The sequence below is a fragment of the Hypanus sabinus genome, chromosome 3, assembly GCF_030144855.1.
Source record: "Hypanus sabinus isolate sHypSab1 chromosome 3, sHypSab1.hap1, whole genome shotgun sequence".
Lineage (NCBI taxonomy): Eukaryota > Metazoa > Chordata > Chondrichthyes > Myliobatiformes > Dasyatidae > Hypanus > Hypanus sabinus.
In genome coordinates this window covers 93,531,768-93,549,574 of record NC_082708.1, presented here as the reverse complement: position 1 = coordinate 93,549,574, position 17,807 = coordinate 93,531,768, and the positions used below count along the sequence as shown (strand labels likewise).

At 41.7% G+C, this 17,807-nt stretch overlaps 1 long non-coding RNA gene across 1 annotated transcript; it reads left to right on the top strand.

Annotated features, from left to right (window-relative positions):
- The first annotated feature begins 2,661 nt into the window (after positions 1-2,661).
- Positions 2,662-9,672, top strand: LOC132391510 (uncharacterized). Its single transcript, XR_009511255.1, has 4 exons — positions 2,662-4,056; positions 6,314-6,529; positions 7,696-7,765; positions 8,500-9,672. It is a non-coding gene; the product is annotated as an uncharacterized LOC132391510 (long non-coding RNA).
- Positions 9,673-17,807: the final 8,135 nt, after the last annotated feature.

The following is a 17,807-nucleotide window of genomic DNA, read 5'->3' as shown; positions in this document are numbered from 1 at the left end:
TGGATATAGGTGCAGCATTCTATGTTAATAATAGCACAGGTTCCCCCTTTCTCAGCTAGGATAAAATCTAAAGCCGTGCGATTCTGTAGGTTGATTCTGTAGGACTGTTTGCCGGATTGCAATAATTTCAGTGGTTATTTCTGTTAGTTGGGCCTATGTTTCTGTCAGGGCCCCTGCAGTGTTGTGGCCAGATCCGCAAGTTCTGTAGCCAAATTAATTATCTTGTGACTTCCTGGCTACTCCATAGGAGAGAAAAGTGATCATCCAAAATAGCTCACTCAGTTATTCGTCTCTGCTGCTGGGCACTTGCAAGTATGGCCAGGATATATGTTTTCCAGCTTTGGATGTTCCGTTTATTGGGGGCCTGAGATACCATCCCTCAAAACACTGACAACCACAGTCATCTCTGACTGGACCACAGTTCCTCACCTCATTTCCCTGGGTGTTATTTGAGCCAGCCCAACCCAGGCTGAGAGTTCCTCACTCTGGTTGAGCGGGATTACTGACATTGGAATCATAGTTTTACCATGCTACAGAATTTTGGCACAAACCCAGCATGCCCCTAGTGCTACCTGTTTGGCATAGGTATGACAGAGAGACAGGAAGGTGTTAACATGGGATGCTGGGGTGAGCCCTCTCAAAGAAATAAACCCGAACACAACTATCAACCAACACATTTCCCTTTAGTCCGAGAGTCCTTCTACTCAGTTCCTTCAGTAACACGTTTAGTGTCTGTTCAATGTATACACCGAGATTGTCCCTTCAGTTTCACAGCCGTGGGAGTGGTCAGTAACACCTGATGTGGTCCTTTCCACTGAGGTCCGAGTTTCCCTCAATCCCAGTACTTGATCAGGACAATATCCCCAGGTTCTATGGTGGGATAGTCACTCCTCTCTGTGGGTTAGTTCTCTTCCTTGTAAGCCTGTCGTACCTGTGAACGTGATGCTTGGAAAATTTTGGTTAGTTGGCATATTATTTCCCGATCTCTTCCACTAGGGCATGCATATCCAATTTTGCAGGTAGACTTTCTGGGAGCAATGGTACACAAGGTCTTGGTCCCCAGGGTGTCCTCATGGGCCGACCATAAATGATTTCAGCTGGTGACACCCCTGCTTTCCCCTGTGGGGTAACCCTCATGTGGAATAGGGCTAATGGTAGGACCTTCAACCAAGTGAGTCCAGTCTTTGCACTTTGGCCTACTTACTCTTCAGAGTGCCATTGGCTCTTTCCAGCAGCCTGTGGGTGGTGTACACAGTGGAATTGTTGCTTGATAGCTAGTTTGTTGTGTTGGTGCGTGGCCTAGTGAATAAGGCATCGGTCTAGTGATCTGAAGGTCACTGGTTCGAGCCTCAGCTGAGGCAGCATGTTGGGTCCTTGAGCAAGTTACTTAACAATACATTGTTCTGCGACGACCCCGGTGCCCTTCCCTTGGACAACATTGGTGGCGTGGCAACTGCCGGTCTCCCATATAACTCTGCCCAGGCATGGAAACCTTCCAAGGCGCAAATCCATGGTCTCTCGAGACTAATGGATGCCTATAGCTAGTTAGTTACATACCCCTTTGTTTACTTTTGCCACAAAGTGTGGGCCATTGTCAGAGCTCAGCATCTCTAGCTATTATACCTCTGAGGTATTATAACCTGGGAGTTATAATACTTCATAACAGTCATAACAGTATTATTGGTACTTGGAATAACTTCAATCCATCTACTAAACACATCCAATATAACTAAGCAATGTACTCTAGGCAATTCAATAAAATCAACTTGTAGACATGAAAAAGGTCCACCTGGGTACCCGGTATACTGGTATACCCGGTGGGCAGGGTACAGGTTACTAACCATTCCCTCTTTTCCCAGGTGTGTACAATTATGTATATAATCAACCAATATTGGTAAAAACTGTCTTGGAACACAAACCTGTCCCACTGGGGTGATCCAAAAACCTAGGTTAGAGACTTTCTGGCACCCCATCGGGGACCACAGTTTACGCTCCTCCTCAGAGGTGTCCCCCTGAAAGGTACGTACCTCCTGCAAGTCTGACAAACCCGTTCTGCTTAAGTCATGGAAGGTTGCTTGATGAGAACGCAAGGGGACTTTTACTACCAGGATTGTGCCGCACTTTTCGCTGTCTAATCTGCTAGAACATTGCCTTTAGTGACCTGGTCGGACATGCGGTTGTGGACCACCCCCGCATAGCTAAAACTTGAGGTAGCTGTCAAGCGGTGAGTAAGTTGTTTACAAAGGTGGAGTTAATAATGGGGTGGCCAGAGGAAGTCAGGAAATCCCCATGTCCCCGTAGTCGTGTACTATTCCAAATGCATAACGGGGTCTGTGTAAACGTTCGCACTTTAGTCTGTTGCTCGGTTACAGGAACGAGAAAGAGCAAACAGCTCAGCCTTCAGGGTGGAGACAGCTGCTTCAAGAGAGGCCTGCTCAATTATTTCACTGTCCGCCAGAATATTGTTTTCTTGCTGGATCCACAAAAGAGTTTCCATCCTCATAAAACATTGCCTTGCAATTTGATGAGGGACGATGGGTGGTTGAGTTGGTGGGGGTAGAGGGATGGGGTAGAGTTGGACGAAAAGGAGGGGGTAGGGTTGCAACTCGGACAATACTTAAGAATGAGCTGGCATGTGGCAAATAATGGCATTGCAGTCAATGGATTATTTCCACAGAAAATAATCTAACCTTCTGGCTGGACTTCATTGGCAATGAAAGCTTGTTGACCAGAGCTGGTTCCATTAAGAAATCAGCAATAATCCGGGGAGAATGTGGGTACACTGCAGTGACTACTAACTTCTTTCCTGACATCCCAAGGCCTTTCTGCCATATGCCACAAGCCAAATACTGGAAATAATTAGAATATTCTGTGGCGGCTCATTTCCTAGCGTATGCGAACCGACTCACAATTAGATAGCCTACGGGGGTTTGCGAGCACAGAGCTTTGGAGCCTCTTCGCCATGGGGGGCCGGTTGACAGAGGCTTAAAAGTGAGGCTGAAGTTTTCGAATAAAGTTTTTTCCTTCGACTGCAGTTACCGACTCCGTGTCGTAATTTTAGCGCTGTTTGTAGCACACCGCTACAATTCCATATTTTCCTAAATTTGTGCAGCTCCATCCAGCATTTAACAATTTTCTCCAGCCTATGGCTTTTATCGCTTGCTACATCTCCAAGGAGAAAAAAAGGTGGAAATCTGGGGAAAAGGAGCATATAATACTGAAAAGGACTTGGTGGTAATGCAAATTCTTCCTGTAGAGAAAGAAGCAGTTAATGATTCAGAAGTGATATGATTCTTAATCATCAGTTCTAACGAAGAGCCATTAACCTGACACATTTGCTCTGTTTCTCTGCAGAATGCTGACTGAAGTGCCAAGTATTCCCAGCAATGTTTTTAATTGAAAAGATATTGCCACTCCATCATTGTGGTGGCTTGGTCTAAATCCTGGAACGCCATCCCCATCAGGAGTGCAGAGATCCTTAACCAGAAGTGCAGTTGTTCAGGATATATTCACTGTCACTTTCCTTGGGGCAATAATGGATGTGCAGTGAAATCTGGCATTGGTAATGAAGTGTGGATTCTGAAAAGTCAATAACTGAAAACAGCCTTATAGAACACTACAGCACAGCACAGGTCCTTCAGCTCACAATGTTGGGCCTAACCACTCCCTCCTAGATCACCCTCTACTTTTCTAAAATCCATTGCCTATCTAAAAATTCCTTTAATGTCTCCAATGTATCTGTCTCTACCACCACCCTGGCAGTGTGTTCCAGGCACCAGTCTCTGTGCTTAAAGAAAATTCTTGCACCTGATGTCCCCCTGTACTTTTCTCCAGTCACCTTAAAATTATGCCCTCTCATATTAGCCGTTTCTGCACTGGGAGAAAAGGTCTCTGGCTGTCCTTCTTGCAAGTCTTCAAGTGTATCTGAAGATGACTTCAGTTTGTGATGATGTGTTTCCTTTTTCAACATCATTTCTGATTGTGCAAGGTGATGGCAGTTCCATTTGTGGAAGATTGGTATCTGGTGCAGACTTTGGGTGAAGGAGCATATGGCAAGTGAGTAATGCACTTAGCTGAAGTGAATTAAAAATAATTCTTAAAAACTAATTTGGTAGATCAGCAATAGCACTCATTTAAGGAGATACTTCTTTTCTTTTTACAATATTTTTATTTAGAAGAAAAAACAAGATTTACAGAGTGCAACACATAGATACATCTCAGCATAAATTATGTACATTCATATATTGTAATAAAATTGATCAAAATGTTATAGCATATCACATAAAGGTATACCACTCTGTAATCAAAAATTTAAAGATAGGTTATATATCATAAAAGAGATTTTTTATATAAACAAAGTCAACCCCCTACCAACTACCAAAGAAAAAAGCTGATGGATGATAATGGATAATTAGGAAAAAAAACCATTTGCTTAAGAAAAGAAGATAAAAGTATACATATAAGTCTGTGCACTGTTAAACTTTATAAATTGGAAAAGAAATTTAGAAAGGTCCCCAGATATTATAAAAAGATTGTTTCAAATTTAAGACTGAGCAGCGGATCTTCTCTAAATTTAAGTAAGACATAATATCACGTAGCCATTGAAGATGTGTAGGAGGGGTAGACTCCTTCCATTTAAGCAAGATTGCTCTCCTTGCTAAGAGAGGTAAAAACTAAAACCTGTAGGTTAGGAGTATTTAAAGTTGTATCTTCATTTGCAATAATACCAAACAAGGCAGTAAGGGGATTTGGGTCAAATTGGACCCTAAAAAGTTGTGAGAAGGTATGGAATACTTCCCGCCGAAACTTGTTAATTTTAGGGCAAAACCAAAACGTATGAATTAAAGAGGCATCAGCAGAGTTGCATTTATTACAAAGTGGAGAAACATTCGAATAAAAACTGGACAGCTTCTGTTTAGAAATGTAAGCTCTATGAGGTATTTCTTAACTTGCAGCAAAAGTCTAGAGAAAGAAACATTCCACGAGAAGGGTGCACCATCTGTGGAGAGTTCCCAAGGAAGTTAGGATGATATAACTTTGAAATAACAAGCATTATAATCAGGATTAATCAACTGATGGTAGGCGAGAAGGCTGGGAAAGTTTAAAACTACAAGGTATGCCACAAGAATTGTAAAGAATGTGGGACATATGAGAAGATTATTAAAAATATTGATGGGGTTTTTACAGAAATACAAGCAAAAAACCAAAAGTAATTTTGGTTTCGGAGGCTCTATGTAAAATTGGTAATGAGAAGATACAGATTCTAAATAATGAAAATAATAACAAAGCAAAGGTCTGTAGGGAGAGGGAAACTTTTGTATTTATCAGTGAAAAAGTATAGGACAAATTTGTTGTACCTTTACAAATAAGTGGCATCAGAGATAGTGGATGCATTGGTTGTAATCTGAGGAGACTGGATGTATGTTCTCAAGTTTGTTGAAAGTATAAAGATAATTCTGGTGATGACGAGTACACAAGGGCCTGCAAAGTGGTGAGCACAGGTTAAGTGAATGAGCAGGAAGGTGGCCTTTGAAATATAATGTAGAACAAAGAATGAAGTTGCCTGCCTGCTCTGGAAGGAGGAATGAAAAGTTTGATTGTTAAATAGACAGGTGATTAAAGAATGTTGCAGTGCAAACTAAATCTCTCCAGCCCACAAGACTGGTATGTAGGTTAAACAAACAAGTAGAAAGGCTAATGGAATGTTGGCCTTTATCGTAAGGGTTATGCAGTACAAAGGTAAGCATGTTTTGTAGCAACTTTATTGGGAGCTCGTAAGACAACACTTGGTGTTCTGTGTACAGTTTAGATCTCTTCTTTAAGGAAGGACATACTTGGATCAAGGGATTCACATATGGGGACGAGGGATGAGCAAGTAGGGAAGAATGAGAGGTGATCTTACTGAAGCAAGATTCTGAGGGTTTTGTGAGACAAGATGCTGAGAGGATGTTTCTCCAAGTGAGGATATCGAGAAAATGGGATATAGTTTGAGTAATTGGTTTCCCATTGATCAGGAGATGAAGAGGAATTTCTTCTGCAGGTTGTGATCCTTTGGAATTCTCCACTTAAGAGTTGTGGTAGAACCACAGAATATACAATATATTGCAGGCATATGAACTACATGGAAATCTACAGGTGCAGAGAGAGAGTTGGAAAGTGGTGCAGAGGCCAAAACCAGATCAGTAATGATCTTATTGCATGGGAAAGCAGGGATGAAGAGCCAATTGGCTCATGCTCTGTTTCTGATGCATTTAACTCAATGGAGCATTCAGAAGTTTTACAATGTATGTAACTGTTTTGTATTTGATCATAGGGTACAATTAGCAATTAATCGACGAACAAAGGAAGCAGTGGCACTGAAGAAAGTGGACACCACACTAGCTCGTGACTGCCTTGATAACATCCAGAAAGAATTCTGCATCAATAAGATGTTGAACTATGAAGACATTGTCCGCTTTTATGGGCATCATTGAGAGGCCCATATCCAATACTTGTTTTTGGAGTATTGCGGTGGAGGAGAGCTCTATAGGTAGGATCTGTGCTTAAAGTTAGGGTTTAAAATGGAGAAGTTTGGGGTGAGCGGGGAAAGGGTTAAAGATATTTTGTATATGGATTGGCTAATTTTAATAATTTTGGTTATACTGTTGATTTTACAGATATACTTGTGTGAGTTCTTTGGTAATTACGCCATTGTGTCCTGAGCTAGAAAAAGCTGGCATCCACTCCCAGATATTCTCCCTACAGAGCACCCAAAAGTCTAAATTATGGGAGAAGTGGAAAATCTGAAGTTGTACATAATACATTTCCAGATGTTATGGGAACAAATTAGGACAGGCTTTAAAGTTCACTATGTAAGCTGTTTCAGTTGTCCTATGTTTTTTGGTCTATGGTCTAAATAGGGCATGTTGGAGAATCCATTAACTTCGGCATCTGATTGAAATGAGGGCTGGCAATTGGGATTAAATTTAAGAGTGATGTAATGTGAAATAATTTCAGACAATATTAATGATTTGCGAACTGGTACCAAGTTAAGCCTTTGATTAATTTGATCTGCCTTCCCACAGAGCCTGATGTGGGCATGCCTGAAGTAGATGCTCAGGTTTTTCCAGCAACTGATAGCAGGAGTGGAAAGTGCCCCTAATCATTTATTCTTTTGTTTTAAGTGAGTGTTTATGATGTGCAGCAGCAGTTTTCCCTATTTAGTTGTGCATTACGGAGCATGATCATAGATGAATTGTGGTATTTACCTGCTCATGTTTGCTCTCGAAGAGCTTTGTCTGGTAGAATTGAATTAGCACTATAACAGTGAAATAAGGAAATTAACAGTGCTTTGTCCCAGTTTTCAAATGAGATCAATTTTGGAGCTCACCCTTTTACAGGAAAATGCTGTTCATGGATGGGTGACCTCCCAAAGTACATCACACCCGATGAACATCTTTAGAAGTTTCATCATTCTTCTAGGCAAGCCTTAATACTCAACTTTCATACAGGCATTGGAAGTCCAGTGTGCACCCAGATTATGTCACAACATATTTTCTGAACCAATTGTCCAGCAATTGTGTCTACCTTATTAGTGTTAATAATTCTGCCACAAATCTCTTCCATTTGTATAATTGATATTTTGTGGGCTTGGAGATTTTGAAAAAGATGTAAATTCAAAATACTTAATTTATATTTGTTTTTGTCTACTTCCAGGAATATCTTCATAGCATTGGAATTACTCACAGGGACATCAAGCCAGAGAATCTGTTACTTGATGACTGAGGTATAAGAATGTAAATCCTTTCACTTTTGTTGTGCAATAAAACAAAAATTGGCTATTGTTATGCCTTATTCACAGCATTTCAGACATTTAGAACTATACTCAAGCCCAAGGCAACAATATTCATACCAGTTGGCAATAATGAAAAGCTGAATGGGTCTTGAATCAGTGGTCCTTTTTGTATCTTTGTTCTCTTTGCTCAGTGTGCAAAGGATTTCTAGCAATATAACAGGCTGAGATATAAACATTCTTCAATAACTGCAGCCATCTACATGCTAGCTGATGGTGAGCATTTGTTCTATATGGTTAAACAGTTTTAAGATCCATTAGCCCATAGGATGTGGGTGGAGGCTACCCATTAAGCTTGAACATTTCCCCGCATGTCACCTAAACTTTGGATCTAGAGATTGGGTCTTCATAGCAACATCTGAATCAATGGGAGTATTGCAAACCATGGGTCTATTTGTTTGATGTGTATGCTAAGAGAAGGTGAAAGGGGCTCCAGCTGATTTTTTTTTTCTCTCCCATTACCCTGCAACTTATCTCAAGTTCATTTAATGGTGTTTTGACCAAACCTGGTGATTGAACAGACTGTTTTGGTTTTGCAGTAAGAAGGCTTTGGGCAAGGTTCAACCCTCGTTATTATTGAATGATTTGTGATATTTGGGAAATGCTCATGGCTGTGTTGGGTGAGCAATGGTTTAAAGTTTGGGTATCTTTTCTACTTTTCTGTACAGATATCTCAGATGCAAAGAATGAAGGTGGTGAGCGGCCTGGGTTCAAAACTTAAAAGAAAATGCTGCTTCATAATTTCATGTCATTATTTCTGGTTGCATGGAAAGGTGCTTGGTGGTGCTGTTGCCAATATATATAAGAACGGCAAGTGTTGGACCTGGTTAATGAAGGCATCGGCCAGATCAAAGTGGCAGGGTTGCATGACACTGAATCTCAGGTGACTAGATCTAAAAGCACAAGAGGGCTGATTCACCCACTGCCCGAATACTAACCCTAACCCTAACCCTAAACCCACTATCGCAGAAATGCTCCAGCTACATCAAGGACACATATCAGTTCGTCCGGATTGTCAACTCCATGTCAGTGCCCCCTGAGGCCATACTCTTCACCATGGACATTGAAAGCCTGTACACCAATATAGAAACACACAGGGGTATAGAGGCGGTGAGAGACATCCTAAAGAAGAACCCTCAGCTAGAGAGACCAGATAAGGCCTTGTTAGAACTCCTTCACCTCAGCCTGACTAAAAATGACCTTGATTTCAATGATGAATTCTATTTACATGTCGTGCGCAGCGATGGAGAAAGAAGTTTGCTCCAGCCTATGCCAATATGTACATGGCAAAGTGGGAGGTGACAGTTTATCCAAAGTGTCCCAAAAAACCCAAGTGTTTCTATAGATACCTGGATGACATCTGGGGAGTGCGGACACATTCAGAGGCAGAATTAGAGGAATTCTTTCAAATCCTAAACACTCATCATCCATCCATTAAGGTTAAGGCCACCACAAGTAGGGAGAAAATTGACTTTCTGGACACCATGATATTTAAACTAGCACCAGAAAATGGCAGCCAGAAACTAGCAAAGCCCCCCACCTCCAAAGTACTAGCCATAAGTAATAACTCCACCACTTTAACTTAAACTCCAGAACTGAGGTTAACGAGGAGGGATCTCCCAATAAAGGCAAGTCGGGGACCAAGATGATGACAACGTGGGCCAAAAACGAAGTAGCAGGGTGAAGTGATACTGCATCTCCAGTACGAGATCCACAAACAGTACAGAGATATTTTGCCCACTGCCCGCATACATGCATCCTAACTCTGTGGACAGTGTTTGATGGTTGTAATGGTTATAAATGCTTATATAATAAACCCCACAGTTCCAGAATGTTCTTGCCATTTTCAGTTTCAATAAAATATATTTAGATTATTATGGCTGTTATGTTTGTATGTCTTAGGTAAAATAGGACATGATATTGTATGATAGTAGTTGTTTTTTTTTCTCCATAAACGAGTGGTGTAAAACCTAAAAAATACACTCTGAATGCTCTCTGAAACATTAATTAAGGATTAATCGCCCATTTATTAATGTCAGATAGGCTATTTATACGTTCTAAATAAATCTGTGGTTCAAAATTTGGTATAGTCACTTCTTATGAGGGGATTCTTGGGCCGGGTCAAAATTGACCCAGACCATATTGTGAAGGTATAGAATATGAACAGTATGTAAGGGTTAAAGATAATGATGTTTACGCCATCAGGTTGTAAGCTACCCGGATGTAATATGAGGTGTTGCTCCTCCAACCTGAGAGTGCAGTCATTGTGTTAGTTAAACAATGAACTTAAAGAGAGAGTGGATTAATAATTTTCCCCTGGGATCCCTATCCAATCAATCCTTTCTCACCTTTAACCGGTGCCCTCGGTTGTTGATTCCACAAAAGTAGGAAAAGGACTGCGCACATTCCCAATTTCTGTACATTCATGGTTTGGAACTCCTGCATAATGTCAGCCTCAATCTCCTGCACTTCAAGGTGTGAAGTCCCAACCTGCCCGACATCTCTCCAGAACTGAGTCCTTCAATTACTGGCACCATTCTCGTAAATCTCCTCTGCATTCATTCCAGCTTGAGGTCCTCTCTCCTATAGCAGAACGACCAAAACTGAATACAATAATCCAGGCACAGATACACTAACAATACCCTAACTCTAATGCAACCTCACCTGCCTCTTCTTCAGACCATGATCCATGAGATATGAGACAGAGGCTGCTCAGCCAATTGAGTCTGCTCCACTATTCCTTCGTATCCAATTGATTATCTCTCTCAACCCAATTCTCCTACATCCATTTAAAATACACTCAATGACGTCCTCTACTCTGTCTGTGGCAATGAATTCCAAAGATTTACCACTCCCTGAGTACAGAAATTCCTCCTCATCTCTGCTGTCAGCAGATGCCCTATGCATTGAGGCCTTTGGTCCCAGACTCACACAGTACAGGGTGCATCTTCTTCATAGCCACTCTGTTGAGGCCTTTCAGTATTTTATAGGTTTCAATGAGATCCCTTCTCTTTCTTCTGGAACAGCAAGTACAGGGTCAAAGCCATCTAGTGCTCCTCATATATTAACCCTTTCATTCCTGGAATCATTCTCATGAACTTGAACTCCCAAGACGAGCACATCTTTTCTCAGATAGGAGGTTGGAAACTGCTCACAATACATCAAGAGCGATCTGACCAATGTGATATAAAACTATAATATCACATCCTGCTCTTATATGCTAACATTACAGTTGTCATCCTTAATCAATTCAATCTGCAAGCAAACCTTTAGGGACCCCTGCTCAAGGACTCCCAAGTACCTATGCACCTCTGATTTTTGAATTTTCTCCCTTTTTTTTCTGCGCCCTTACTGACCATGACCAGACACTTGCATACACTGTCTTTCATCTGCTACTTTGTTGTCTGTTCTCCAAACCTATCGAAGTCCTTCTGCAGACTCCCACTTTGCTCTAAACTACCTGTCCCTTACCTATCTTTGCATCAACAGCAAAGTTCGTCACCAAGGTATCAATTCTGTCATCCATATCATTCAGATTTTATATGAAAAGATGCAGTCTCAATACTGACCCCTACAGAACACAATTAGTTACTGACAACAAAACAGAATTGCCCACATTACTGACTCTTTCTCCCTTGTCAGCTAGTCTTCGATCCAAACAAGTATCTTTCCTGTAATTCCATGAGCTGTGATCTTGTTAAAAAGCCTCACATGCAGCACCTCAGAAACATAGAAAACCTGCAACACAATACAGGCCCTTCGGCCCACAAAGCTGTGCTGAATATGTCCTTACCCTACAACTACCTCGACTTACCCATAGCCCTCTATTTTTCTAAGCTCCATGGATAGGTATCCAGGAGACTCTTAAAAGACCCTATCATATCCGCCTCCACCACCGCCGCTGACAGCCCATTCCATGCACTCTCTACTCTTTATGTAAAACACTTATCTATGATATCTCCTCTGTACCTACTTCCAAGCACCTTAAAACTGTGCCCTCTCGTGTTAGCCATTTCAACCCTGGGAAAAAACCTCTGACTATCCACACGATCAATGCCTTCCATCATCTTATACACCTCTACCAGGTCACCTCCCATCTTCCTTCACTCCAAGGAGTAAAGGTCAAGTTCACTCAATCTATTCTCATAAGGCATGCTCCCCAATCCAAGCAACATCCTTTTATATCCTCTCTGCACCCTTTCTATGGTTTCCACATCTCCGTAGTGAGGTGACCAGAATTTAGCAAATTACTCCAAGCAGAGTCTGACCAGGGTCCCATATTACCTCTCATTACCTCTCAACATTACCTTACTCAACATTACTCAACAGAGGCAACATTACCTCTCAGCTCTTAAACTCAATCCCACGGAAGGCCGAAGCACATACACCTTCGTAACCATAGAGTCAACATGCGTAGCAGCTTTGAATGTGCTATCAGAAGGAACCCAAGAACCCACTGAATCTTCACACTGCTAAGAGTCTTACCATTAATGCTATATTCTGCCATCATACTTGACCTAACAAAATGAACCACCTCTCACTTATCTGGGTTGAACTCCATTTGCCACTTCTCAGCCCAGTTTTGCATCCTATCAATATCCCGCTGTAACCTCTGACAGCCCTCCACACGATCCACAACACCTCCAACCTTTGTGTCATCAGCAAACTTACCAACACATCCCTCCACTTCCTCTTCCAGGAGATTTATAAAAATCACGAAGAGCCGGGATCCCAGAACAGATCCCTGAGGCACACCACCTGTCACCAACCTCCATGCAGAATATAACCCATCTACAACCACTCTTTCCCTTCCGTGGGCAAGTCTGTTCTGGATCCACAAAGCAATATCCCCTTGGATCCTTTCTTCCTTAATGGTACCCCATGCCTCCTAACTTTCTCAATATGCCTTGCATGGGGTACCTTGTTAAAGATCATCTGAAAATCCAAGTAAACAACATCCATTGCCTCTGCTTGTTATCTATCTTGCCTGTTATTTCCTCAGCATATTCCAAGAGATTTGTCCGACACAATTTCCTCTAAAGGAATCCTGCTAACTCTGGCCTACTTCATCATGCATCGCCAATTACAGTTCCCAAAAAAAAAAATCACCCTGCATACACTTTAACATCTTTATGACCACTAAGGTCAAACTAACTGTCCAATAATTTCCTTTCTTCTGCCTCCTTCTCTTCTTGAAGAGTGAAGTGACATTTGCAACTTTCTAGTCTGCCAGAACTGTCCCAAAATCTAGTGATTCATGATAGATCATTACTCATAGTTTAAGAGAAAAGTCAGGGGGAACTTCTTCATTCAGAAGCATTGAGAGTGTGCAACCAGCTGCCAGAGCAAATACCAGGGATGATATCAATCTTAAAGAGAAGTTTGCTTGGGTCCAAGGATGAGAAGGTTATGGAGGTCTGTGGTCCAGGTGGAACTGAGCAGATTAATGCTTTGGCATGCACTCGATTGGCCAAATGGCATTTTCCTGACTCTAATTCCTTCACAATCTCTTCAGCTACTGCTTTCTGAACCTTCTGGTCCAGGAGTCTTATCTACCTTCAGGCCTTTCAGCTTCCAAAACACCTTCTCTCCTTGGTAAAAGCATGTATCCTCACTTCTGCCCCTGAATGTTTGGCATTTATTTAATAAATTTAATGACACAAATGTAGTGGGTGACTTCAATCTGCAGGAGAATTGGGGAAGTCAGATTGCAAGAGAGGGAATGTATTGTATGCTTAAAGAATGGTTTTTTAGAACAGCTGATGGTTGAGCCTACTCGGAACTGCTGTCTTGGATTGGGTGTCGTGTAATAATGCAGGTCTTATTAGGGAGGTTAATGTAAAGGAACCATTAGAAGGCAGTGATCATAATATGACTGAATTCCTACTGCAATTTGTGAGGGAGGAGCGTAGGTCACATGTGTCGTATCACGATGTAATAAAGGGAATTACAGAAGCATGAAAGAGGTGATTCCCCAGGTCAGAGCAGAAATGCCTTATGTTTTTGAGAATTGTTCATAATGTATAGGTAGATATGTCCTGAATAAGTACTTCTCAAATGGCAGGGCTAGGCTACCGTGGCTGACAAAGAAAGTTACGGACTGTGTGAAAGCCAAGGAAAGTGCATATAAGGTAACAAAAGTGAGGAGGAAGTTAGATAATTGGGTAGCTTTTAAAAACCAACACCAGGCAAGTAAAAAGAAGCTATAAGAAGGGGAAAGGTGAACTATGAGGGCAAATTAGATAATAATATATACTAGTTATAAAAAATGCGAAAGGGAGGCGGGATTTTATACTGGACCACTGGAAAATGATGCTCATGGGGTAGAAATGGGGAAGAGATGGTAGATGAACTTGGTAGGTACTTTGCATCCATCTTCACTGTGGAAGACACCAGCAGTGTGCCAGAGATCTGTGAGTGTCAGGGAGCAGGAGTGAGTGCCATTGCTATTACAAAGGAAAACGTGCAAGGCAAACTCAGGTTCTTGTTGGGCCCAGGTTTGCAGAGTCAGGATTATTTATAAAGCTTTAAAATTTGCATCACCTGACCTTCCTAATGATGACTGATGACTGTGATAGCCCTAACAAGCTAATTAAGGTCTGAGGCCTTGGTAAAAGTTATTTGAGAGCCCGTATCTCTTGGGGTGCCCAAACGTTCGCACGTGCTCGTTTCTTTTTTTTCACTGCAAAATTGTACAAAACAAAAATAATACACTAGAATTGCTTAAAATGTTGAAAAGAATGTTTCATCTTTAACTTTATGACATTTGGAGATCAGTTCATCTTCCACTCACTTAACTAATCACAGTAACAGAATTTTGACCAGGGGTGCCCAAACTTCTTCATGCCACTGTATCTTTATTTGGCACTAACTATGCAATGGTCTACAGAACGTTACACATACTGTGTCTCTGATGAGTTATGTGACAAAGAAATATTTTAATGTAACATATATACTTTTAATCAAAGGTTTCCCAGCATTAAACACATTTCTTTGAAATTTATTGCAATGTTAAATGCGAATAAACGTGCCCTTTCCGTTGTTTCCACATTTCTGAGTTTTAAGAGAAGCTGATTGCAAACCATGATAGTGATTAATAACAGAGAAGAAGAGATGTGCTTCACCAGTTTCTGTTCGACCTTTGCAGGCTCACAGATTTGGCATGTTCTTGGTCTGGAGAAAATTAAAAGAAAACTAGTCTCCAAAGACCTTTAAATAATATATGATTGCCGATGCTGCTCAAGTGAGAGGAATATTCCAAGAAACCGAAAAAGAAGAGGAATAACAAAATAAACCAAATAACTAATTTAGATCACTGGTGGTTGTTTGTTTCTAAGTAATCTTCAATGGAGGGTAAATTGCACAAAGTTACAGTGTTCCTCTTTGCTTGCCAATAAATACAAAGTCAACACAAAGTCCCCCGACGCAGATTTGGGGACCGCTTCGTCGAGCACCTACACTCCGTCTGACACAACAGATGGGATCTCCCGGTTGCCACTCACTTCAACTCTCACTCTCATTCCCATGTACTGCCATGTTGAGGCCATACTTCGGTTGGAGGAACAACATCTCATATACTGTCTGGGTAGTCTCCAGCTCCTTGGTATGAACATCGAATTGTCCAACTTCCGGTAATTCCCTCCCTCTCTCTTCTCCATCCCACCTCTATTCTGTCTCCTCTTCTAGCTGCCTATCACCTCTCATGACTCTGCCTTCTTCTACAACCCATAGTGCTTCCCTCTTAGATTCCTTCTTCACCTCTCCTGCCTATCCCCTCCCACACCCCTTGATCTTTCCTCTGATTAGTTTTCCACCCTCTCCCCACCTTCTTTATAGGGCCTCTGCCCCCTCCTTCTTTAGTCCTGATGAAGGGTTTCGACCCGAAACGTTGACCGCTTCTTTCAACGGATGCTGCCCGACCTGCTGAGTTCATCCAGCTTTTAAATACAAAGTCATTTTGTTGAAAGATGCCAGTGCCTCCGAGTTAAAGAATATCATATCACACCGGCTCTTTACATACAGCGGAACAACATCAGCTGCCGTACAGTGGAAATCTCTGTATGACTGAGCTCTTGTATGAGATATGGTACTGGTATGCGCTATAAGGAAAACTTTTTTTCCTTTTTTTTTCCTGAGTCAGCAGGATCAGGAATTTGCAGTTAGTGAGACCCTGTACATCATTCCCTCAGTCTCTGTATCTGTCTCCCTCTCTCATTCTCAGTCCCTGTCTCTGTCTCAGTCTCAGTCTCAGTCTCAGTCTCAGTCCTCCTCCATGTCAGCCTTTCTTGTCTACTGCTACTCCTGTCTAACATGAGAGCACGTTTGCACAAAAGGTTGATAATCTTTTACTCTCTCATAATGCTTCCGCATTCCAAGCTAATGCCGCTTTGTTTCAGAACCGCTGCTTTCAGTCTGGCATTTTACGCCATCCAAAGAGGGATCAAATGTGATTTTTGATTAAATTACCTCTTTCCCAGCAAGGGATTTTTAAAGAAAATAGATATATTTGCCTATTATTTTTGGACCATTTTGTTCGACTTCAAACTGTGCTAAACCATCAAAAGGTTGTGAGAATTTGTATTTCATTTTGTAATTTCAGGATATGTAATAACAACAGCACTTATTTACACACTTGTTCCTCGGCCGCAGGGTAAACCAAGGTTAACTCTTCCTGCAGTATCATGGAAAATAAATTGCATCATTTCAAGAAAAGAAGCTGTGACGTCACCGGAGAGTTTCTCTCTCGTACTAATAAGAGTCCCTTTCAATCAGTTCCCCCAGTTTCAGCGAGAGCGGCCTCTCCTGTCACCGACAGAGATCCGTAGCTGAACAAAGAGGGAGAGTAAGGGCAGACTGGCATGTTCTGTCATGAATCAGAGTTCGGGAAGAACAGATTGGAATATAACAGGAAATGGGAACATATCTTCTGGCTGGTTTCATGTATCGTTACATATGATTGTTGGATAGCGGTAGATGTTCGAGTCACGCATGTTCTCTTCGCCATTCAGGTAGTTATCTTTCCCGTCCTCGCCATCATTGCTCTTCCCGGTGAGTCCCTTTCTAATACTTAACTGCACATTTTCTTTTTCACGTGTACCTCCCAGAATAATAATTAATGCTGCTGTCGCGCATAAAGCAAACCTTTGCTCTCTGTAGTTTGGTAGTTTTCGGTCCTGAGAATTTCTGTTTAAGAAAATAGGTGGTGGCAGTGGTGATGATACAGAGCAGGTTTACGAGAATGATCCAGCGATTAAACGATCTCACTTATGAGGCGCGTTTTATGGTCCTGTGCCTCTATTCGCGTGATTTAAGCGGAAGTTAACTGGGACATCAACTTTTATCTGGAGAAGTCAACAAGACAGTTTCGGGAGGGAAATCAGCCATAATTGACTGGCTTCTGATCCTGCGCTGTGTTCAGGCTGGCTCACTTTATTCTCCGGATGTAATGGTTAAATTTCTGACGAACAAACTTGCCTACAGTCACTCAACACAACAGCATGTCACTGAAATGTTGATCTTTCCATCCGCTTTATCCTACCAGCAAGAATATCTGCTGTGAATCAAGTTGTTTCATCACTTGAGGTTCCTCTACAATTTAACTGGATTCCAATCTCCTAGTTGTCCGTGGCTTATCTGTCTGACTGTCGTCGACACTCCAGGACCTTCCTCCGCTTTATCGAATACCATATTATCATATGCCTACTATTTATCGAAGAAGTCATTCGCATTCCGTCTCCTAACAGAGCAATCTCCCACTTTTAGGCTCCCGGAAATGTCCTCAGGCACTGTCGTTCATTCTTCACGTTTCCGCTTTGGCTATTGCTCAATAATTGCATTTTGAGCATGCGTTCGCCTGTTCTGTATCTATGTTTCTTTTGTTATTGTTTCAATTGCAATCTGAGGCAGTCGGAGAATTGTATTGGTATTAATCATCTTATTATCGGTCTTCCCGTAGAAAGAATGACGTTATAGAGAA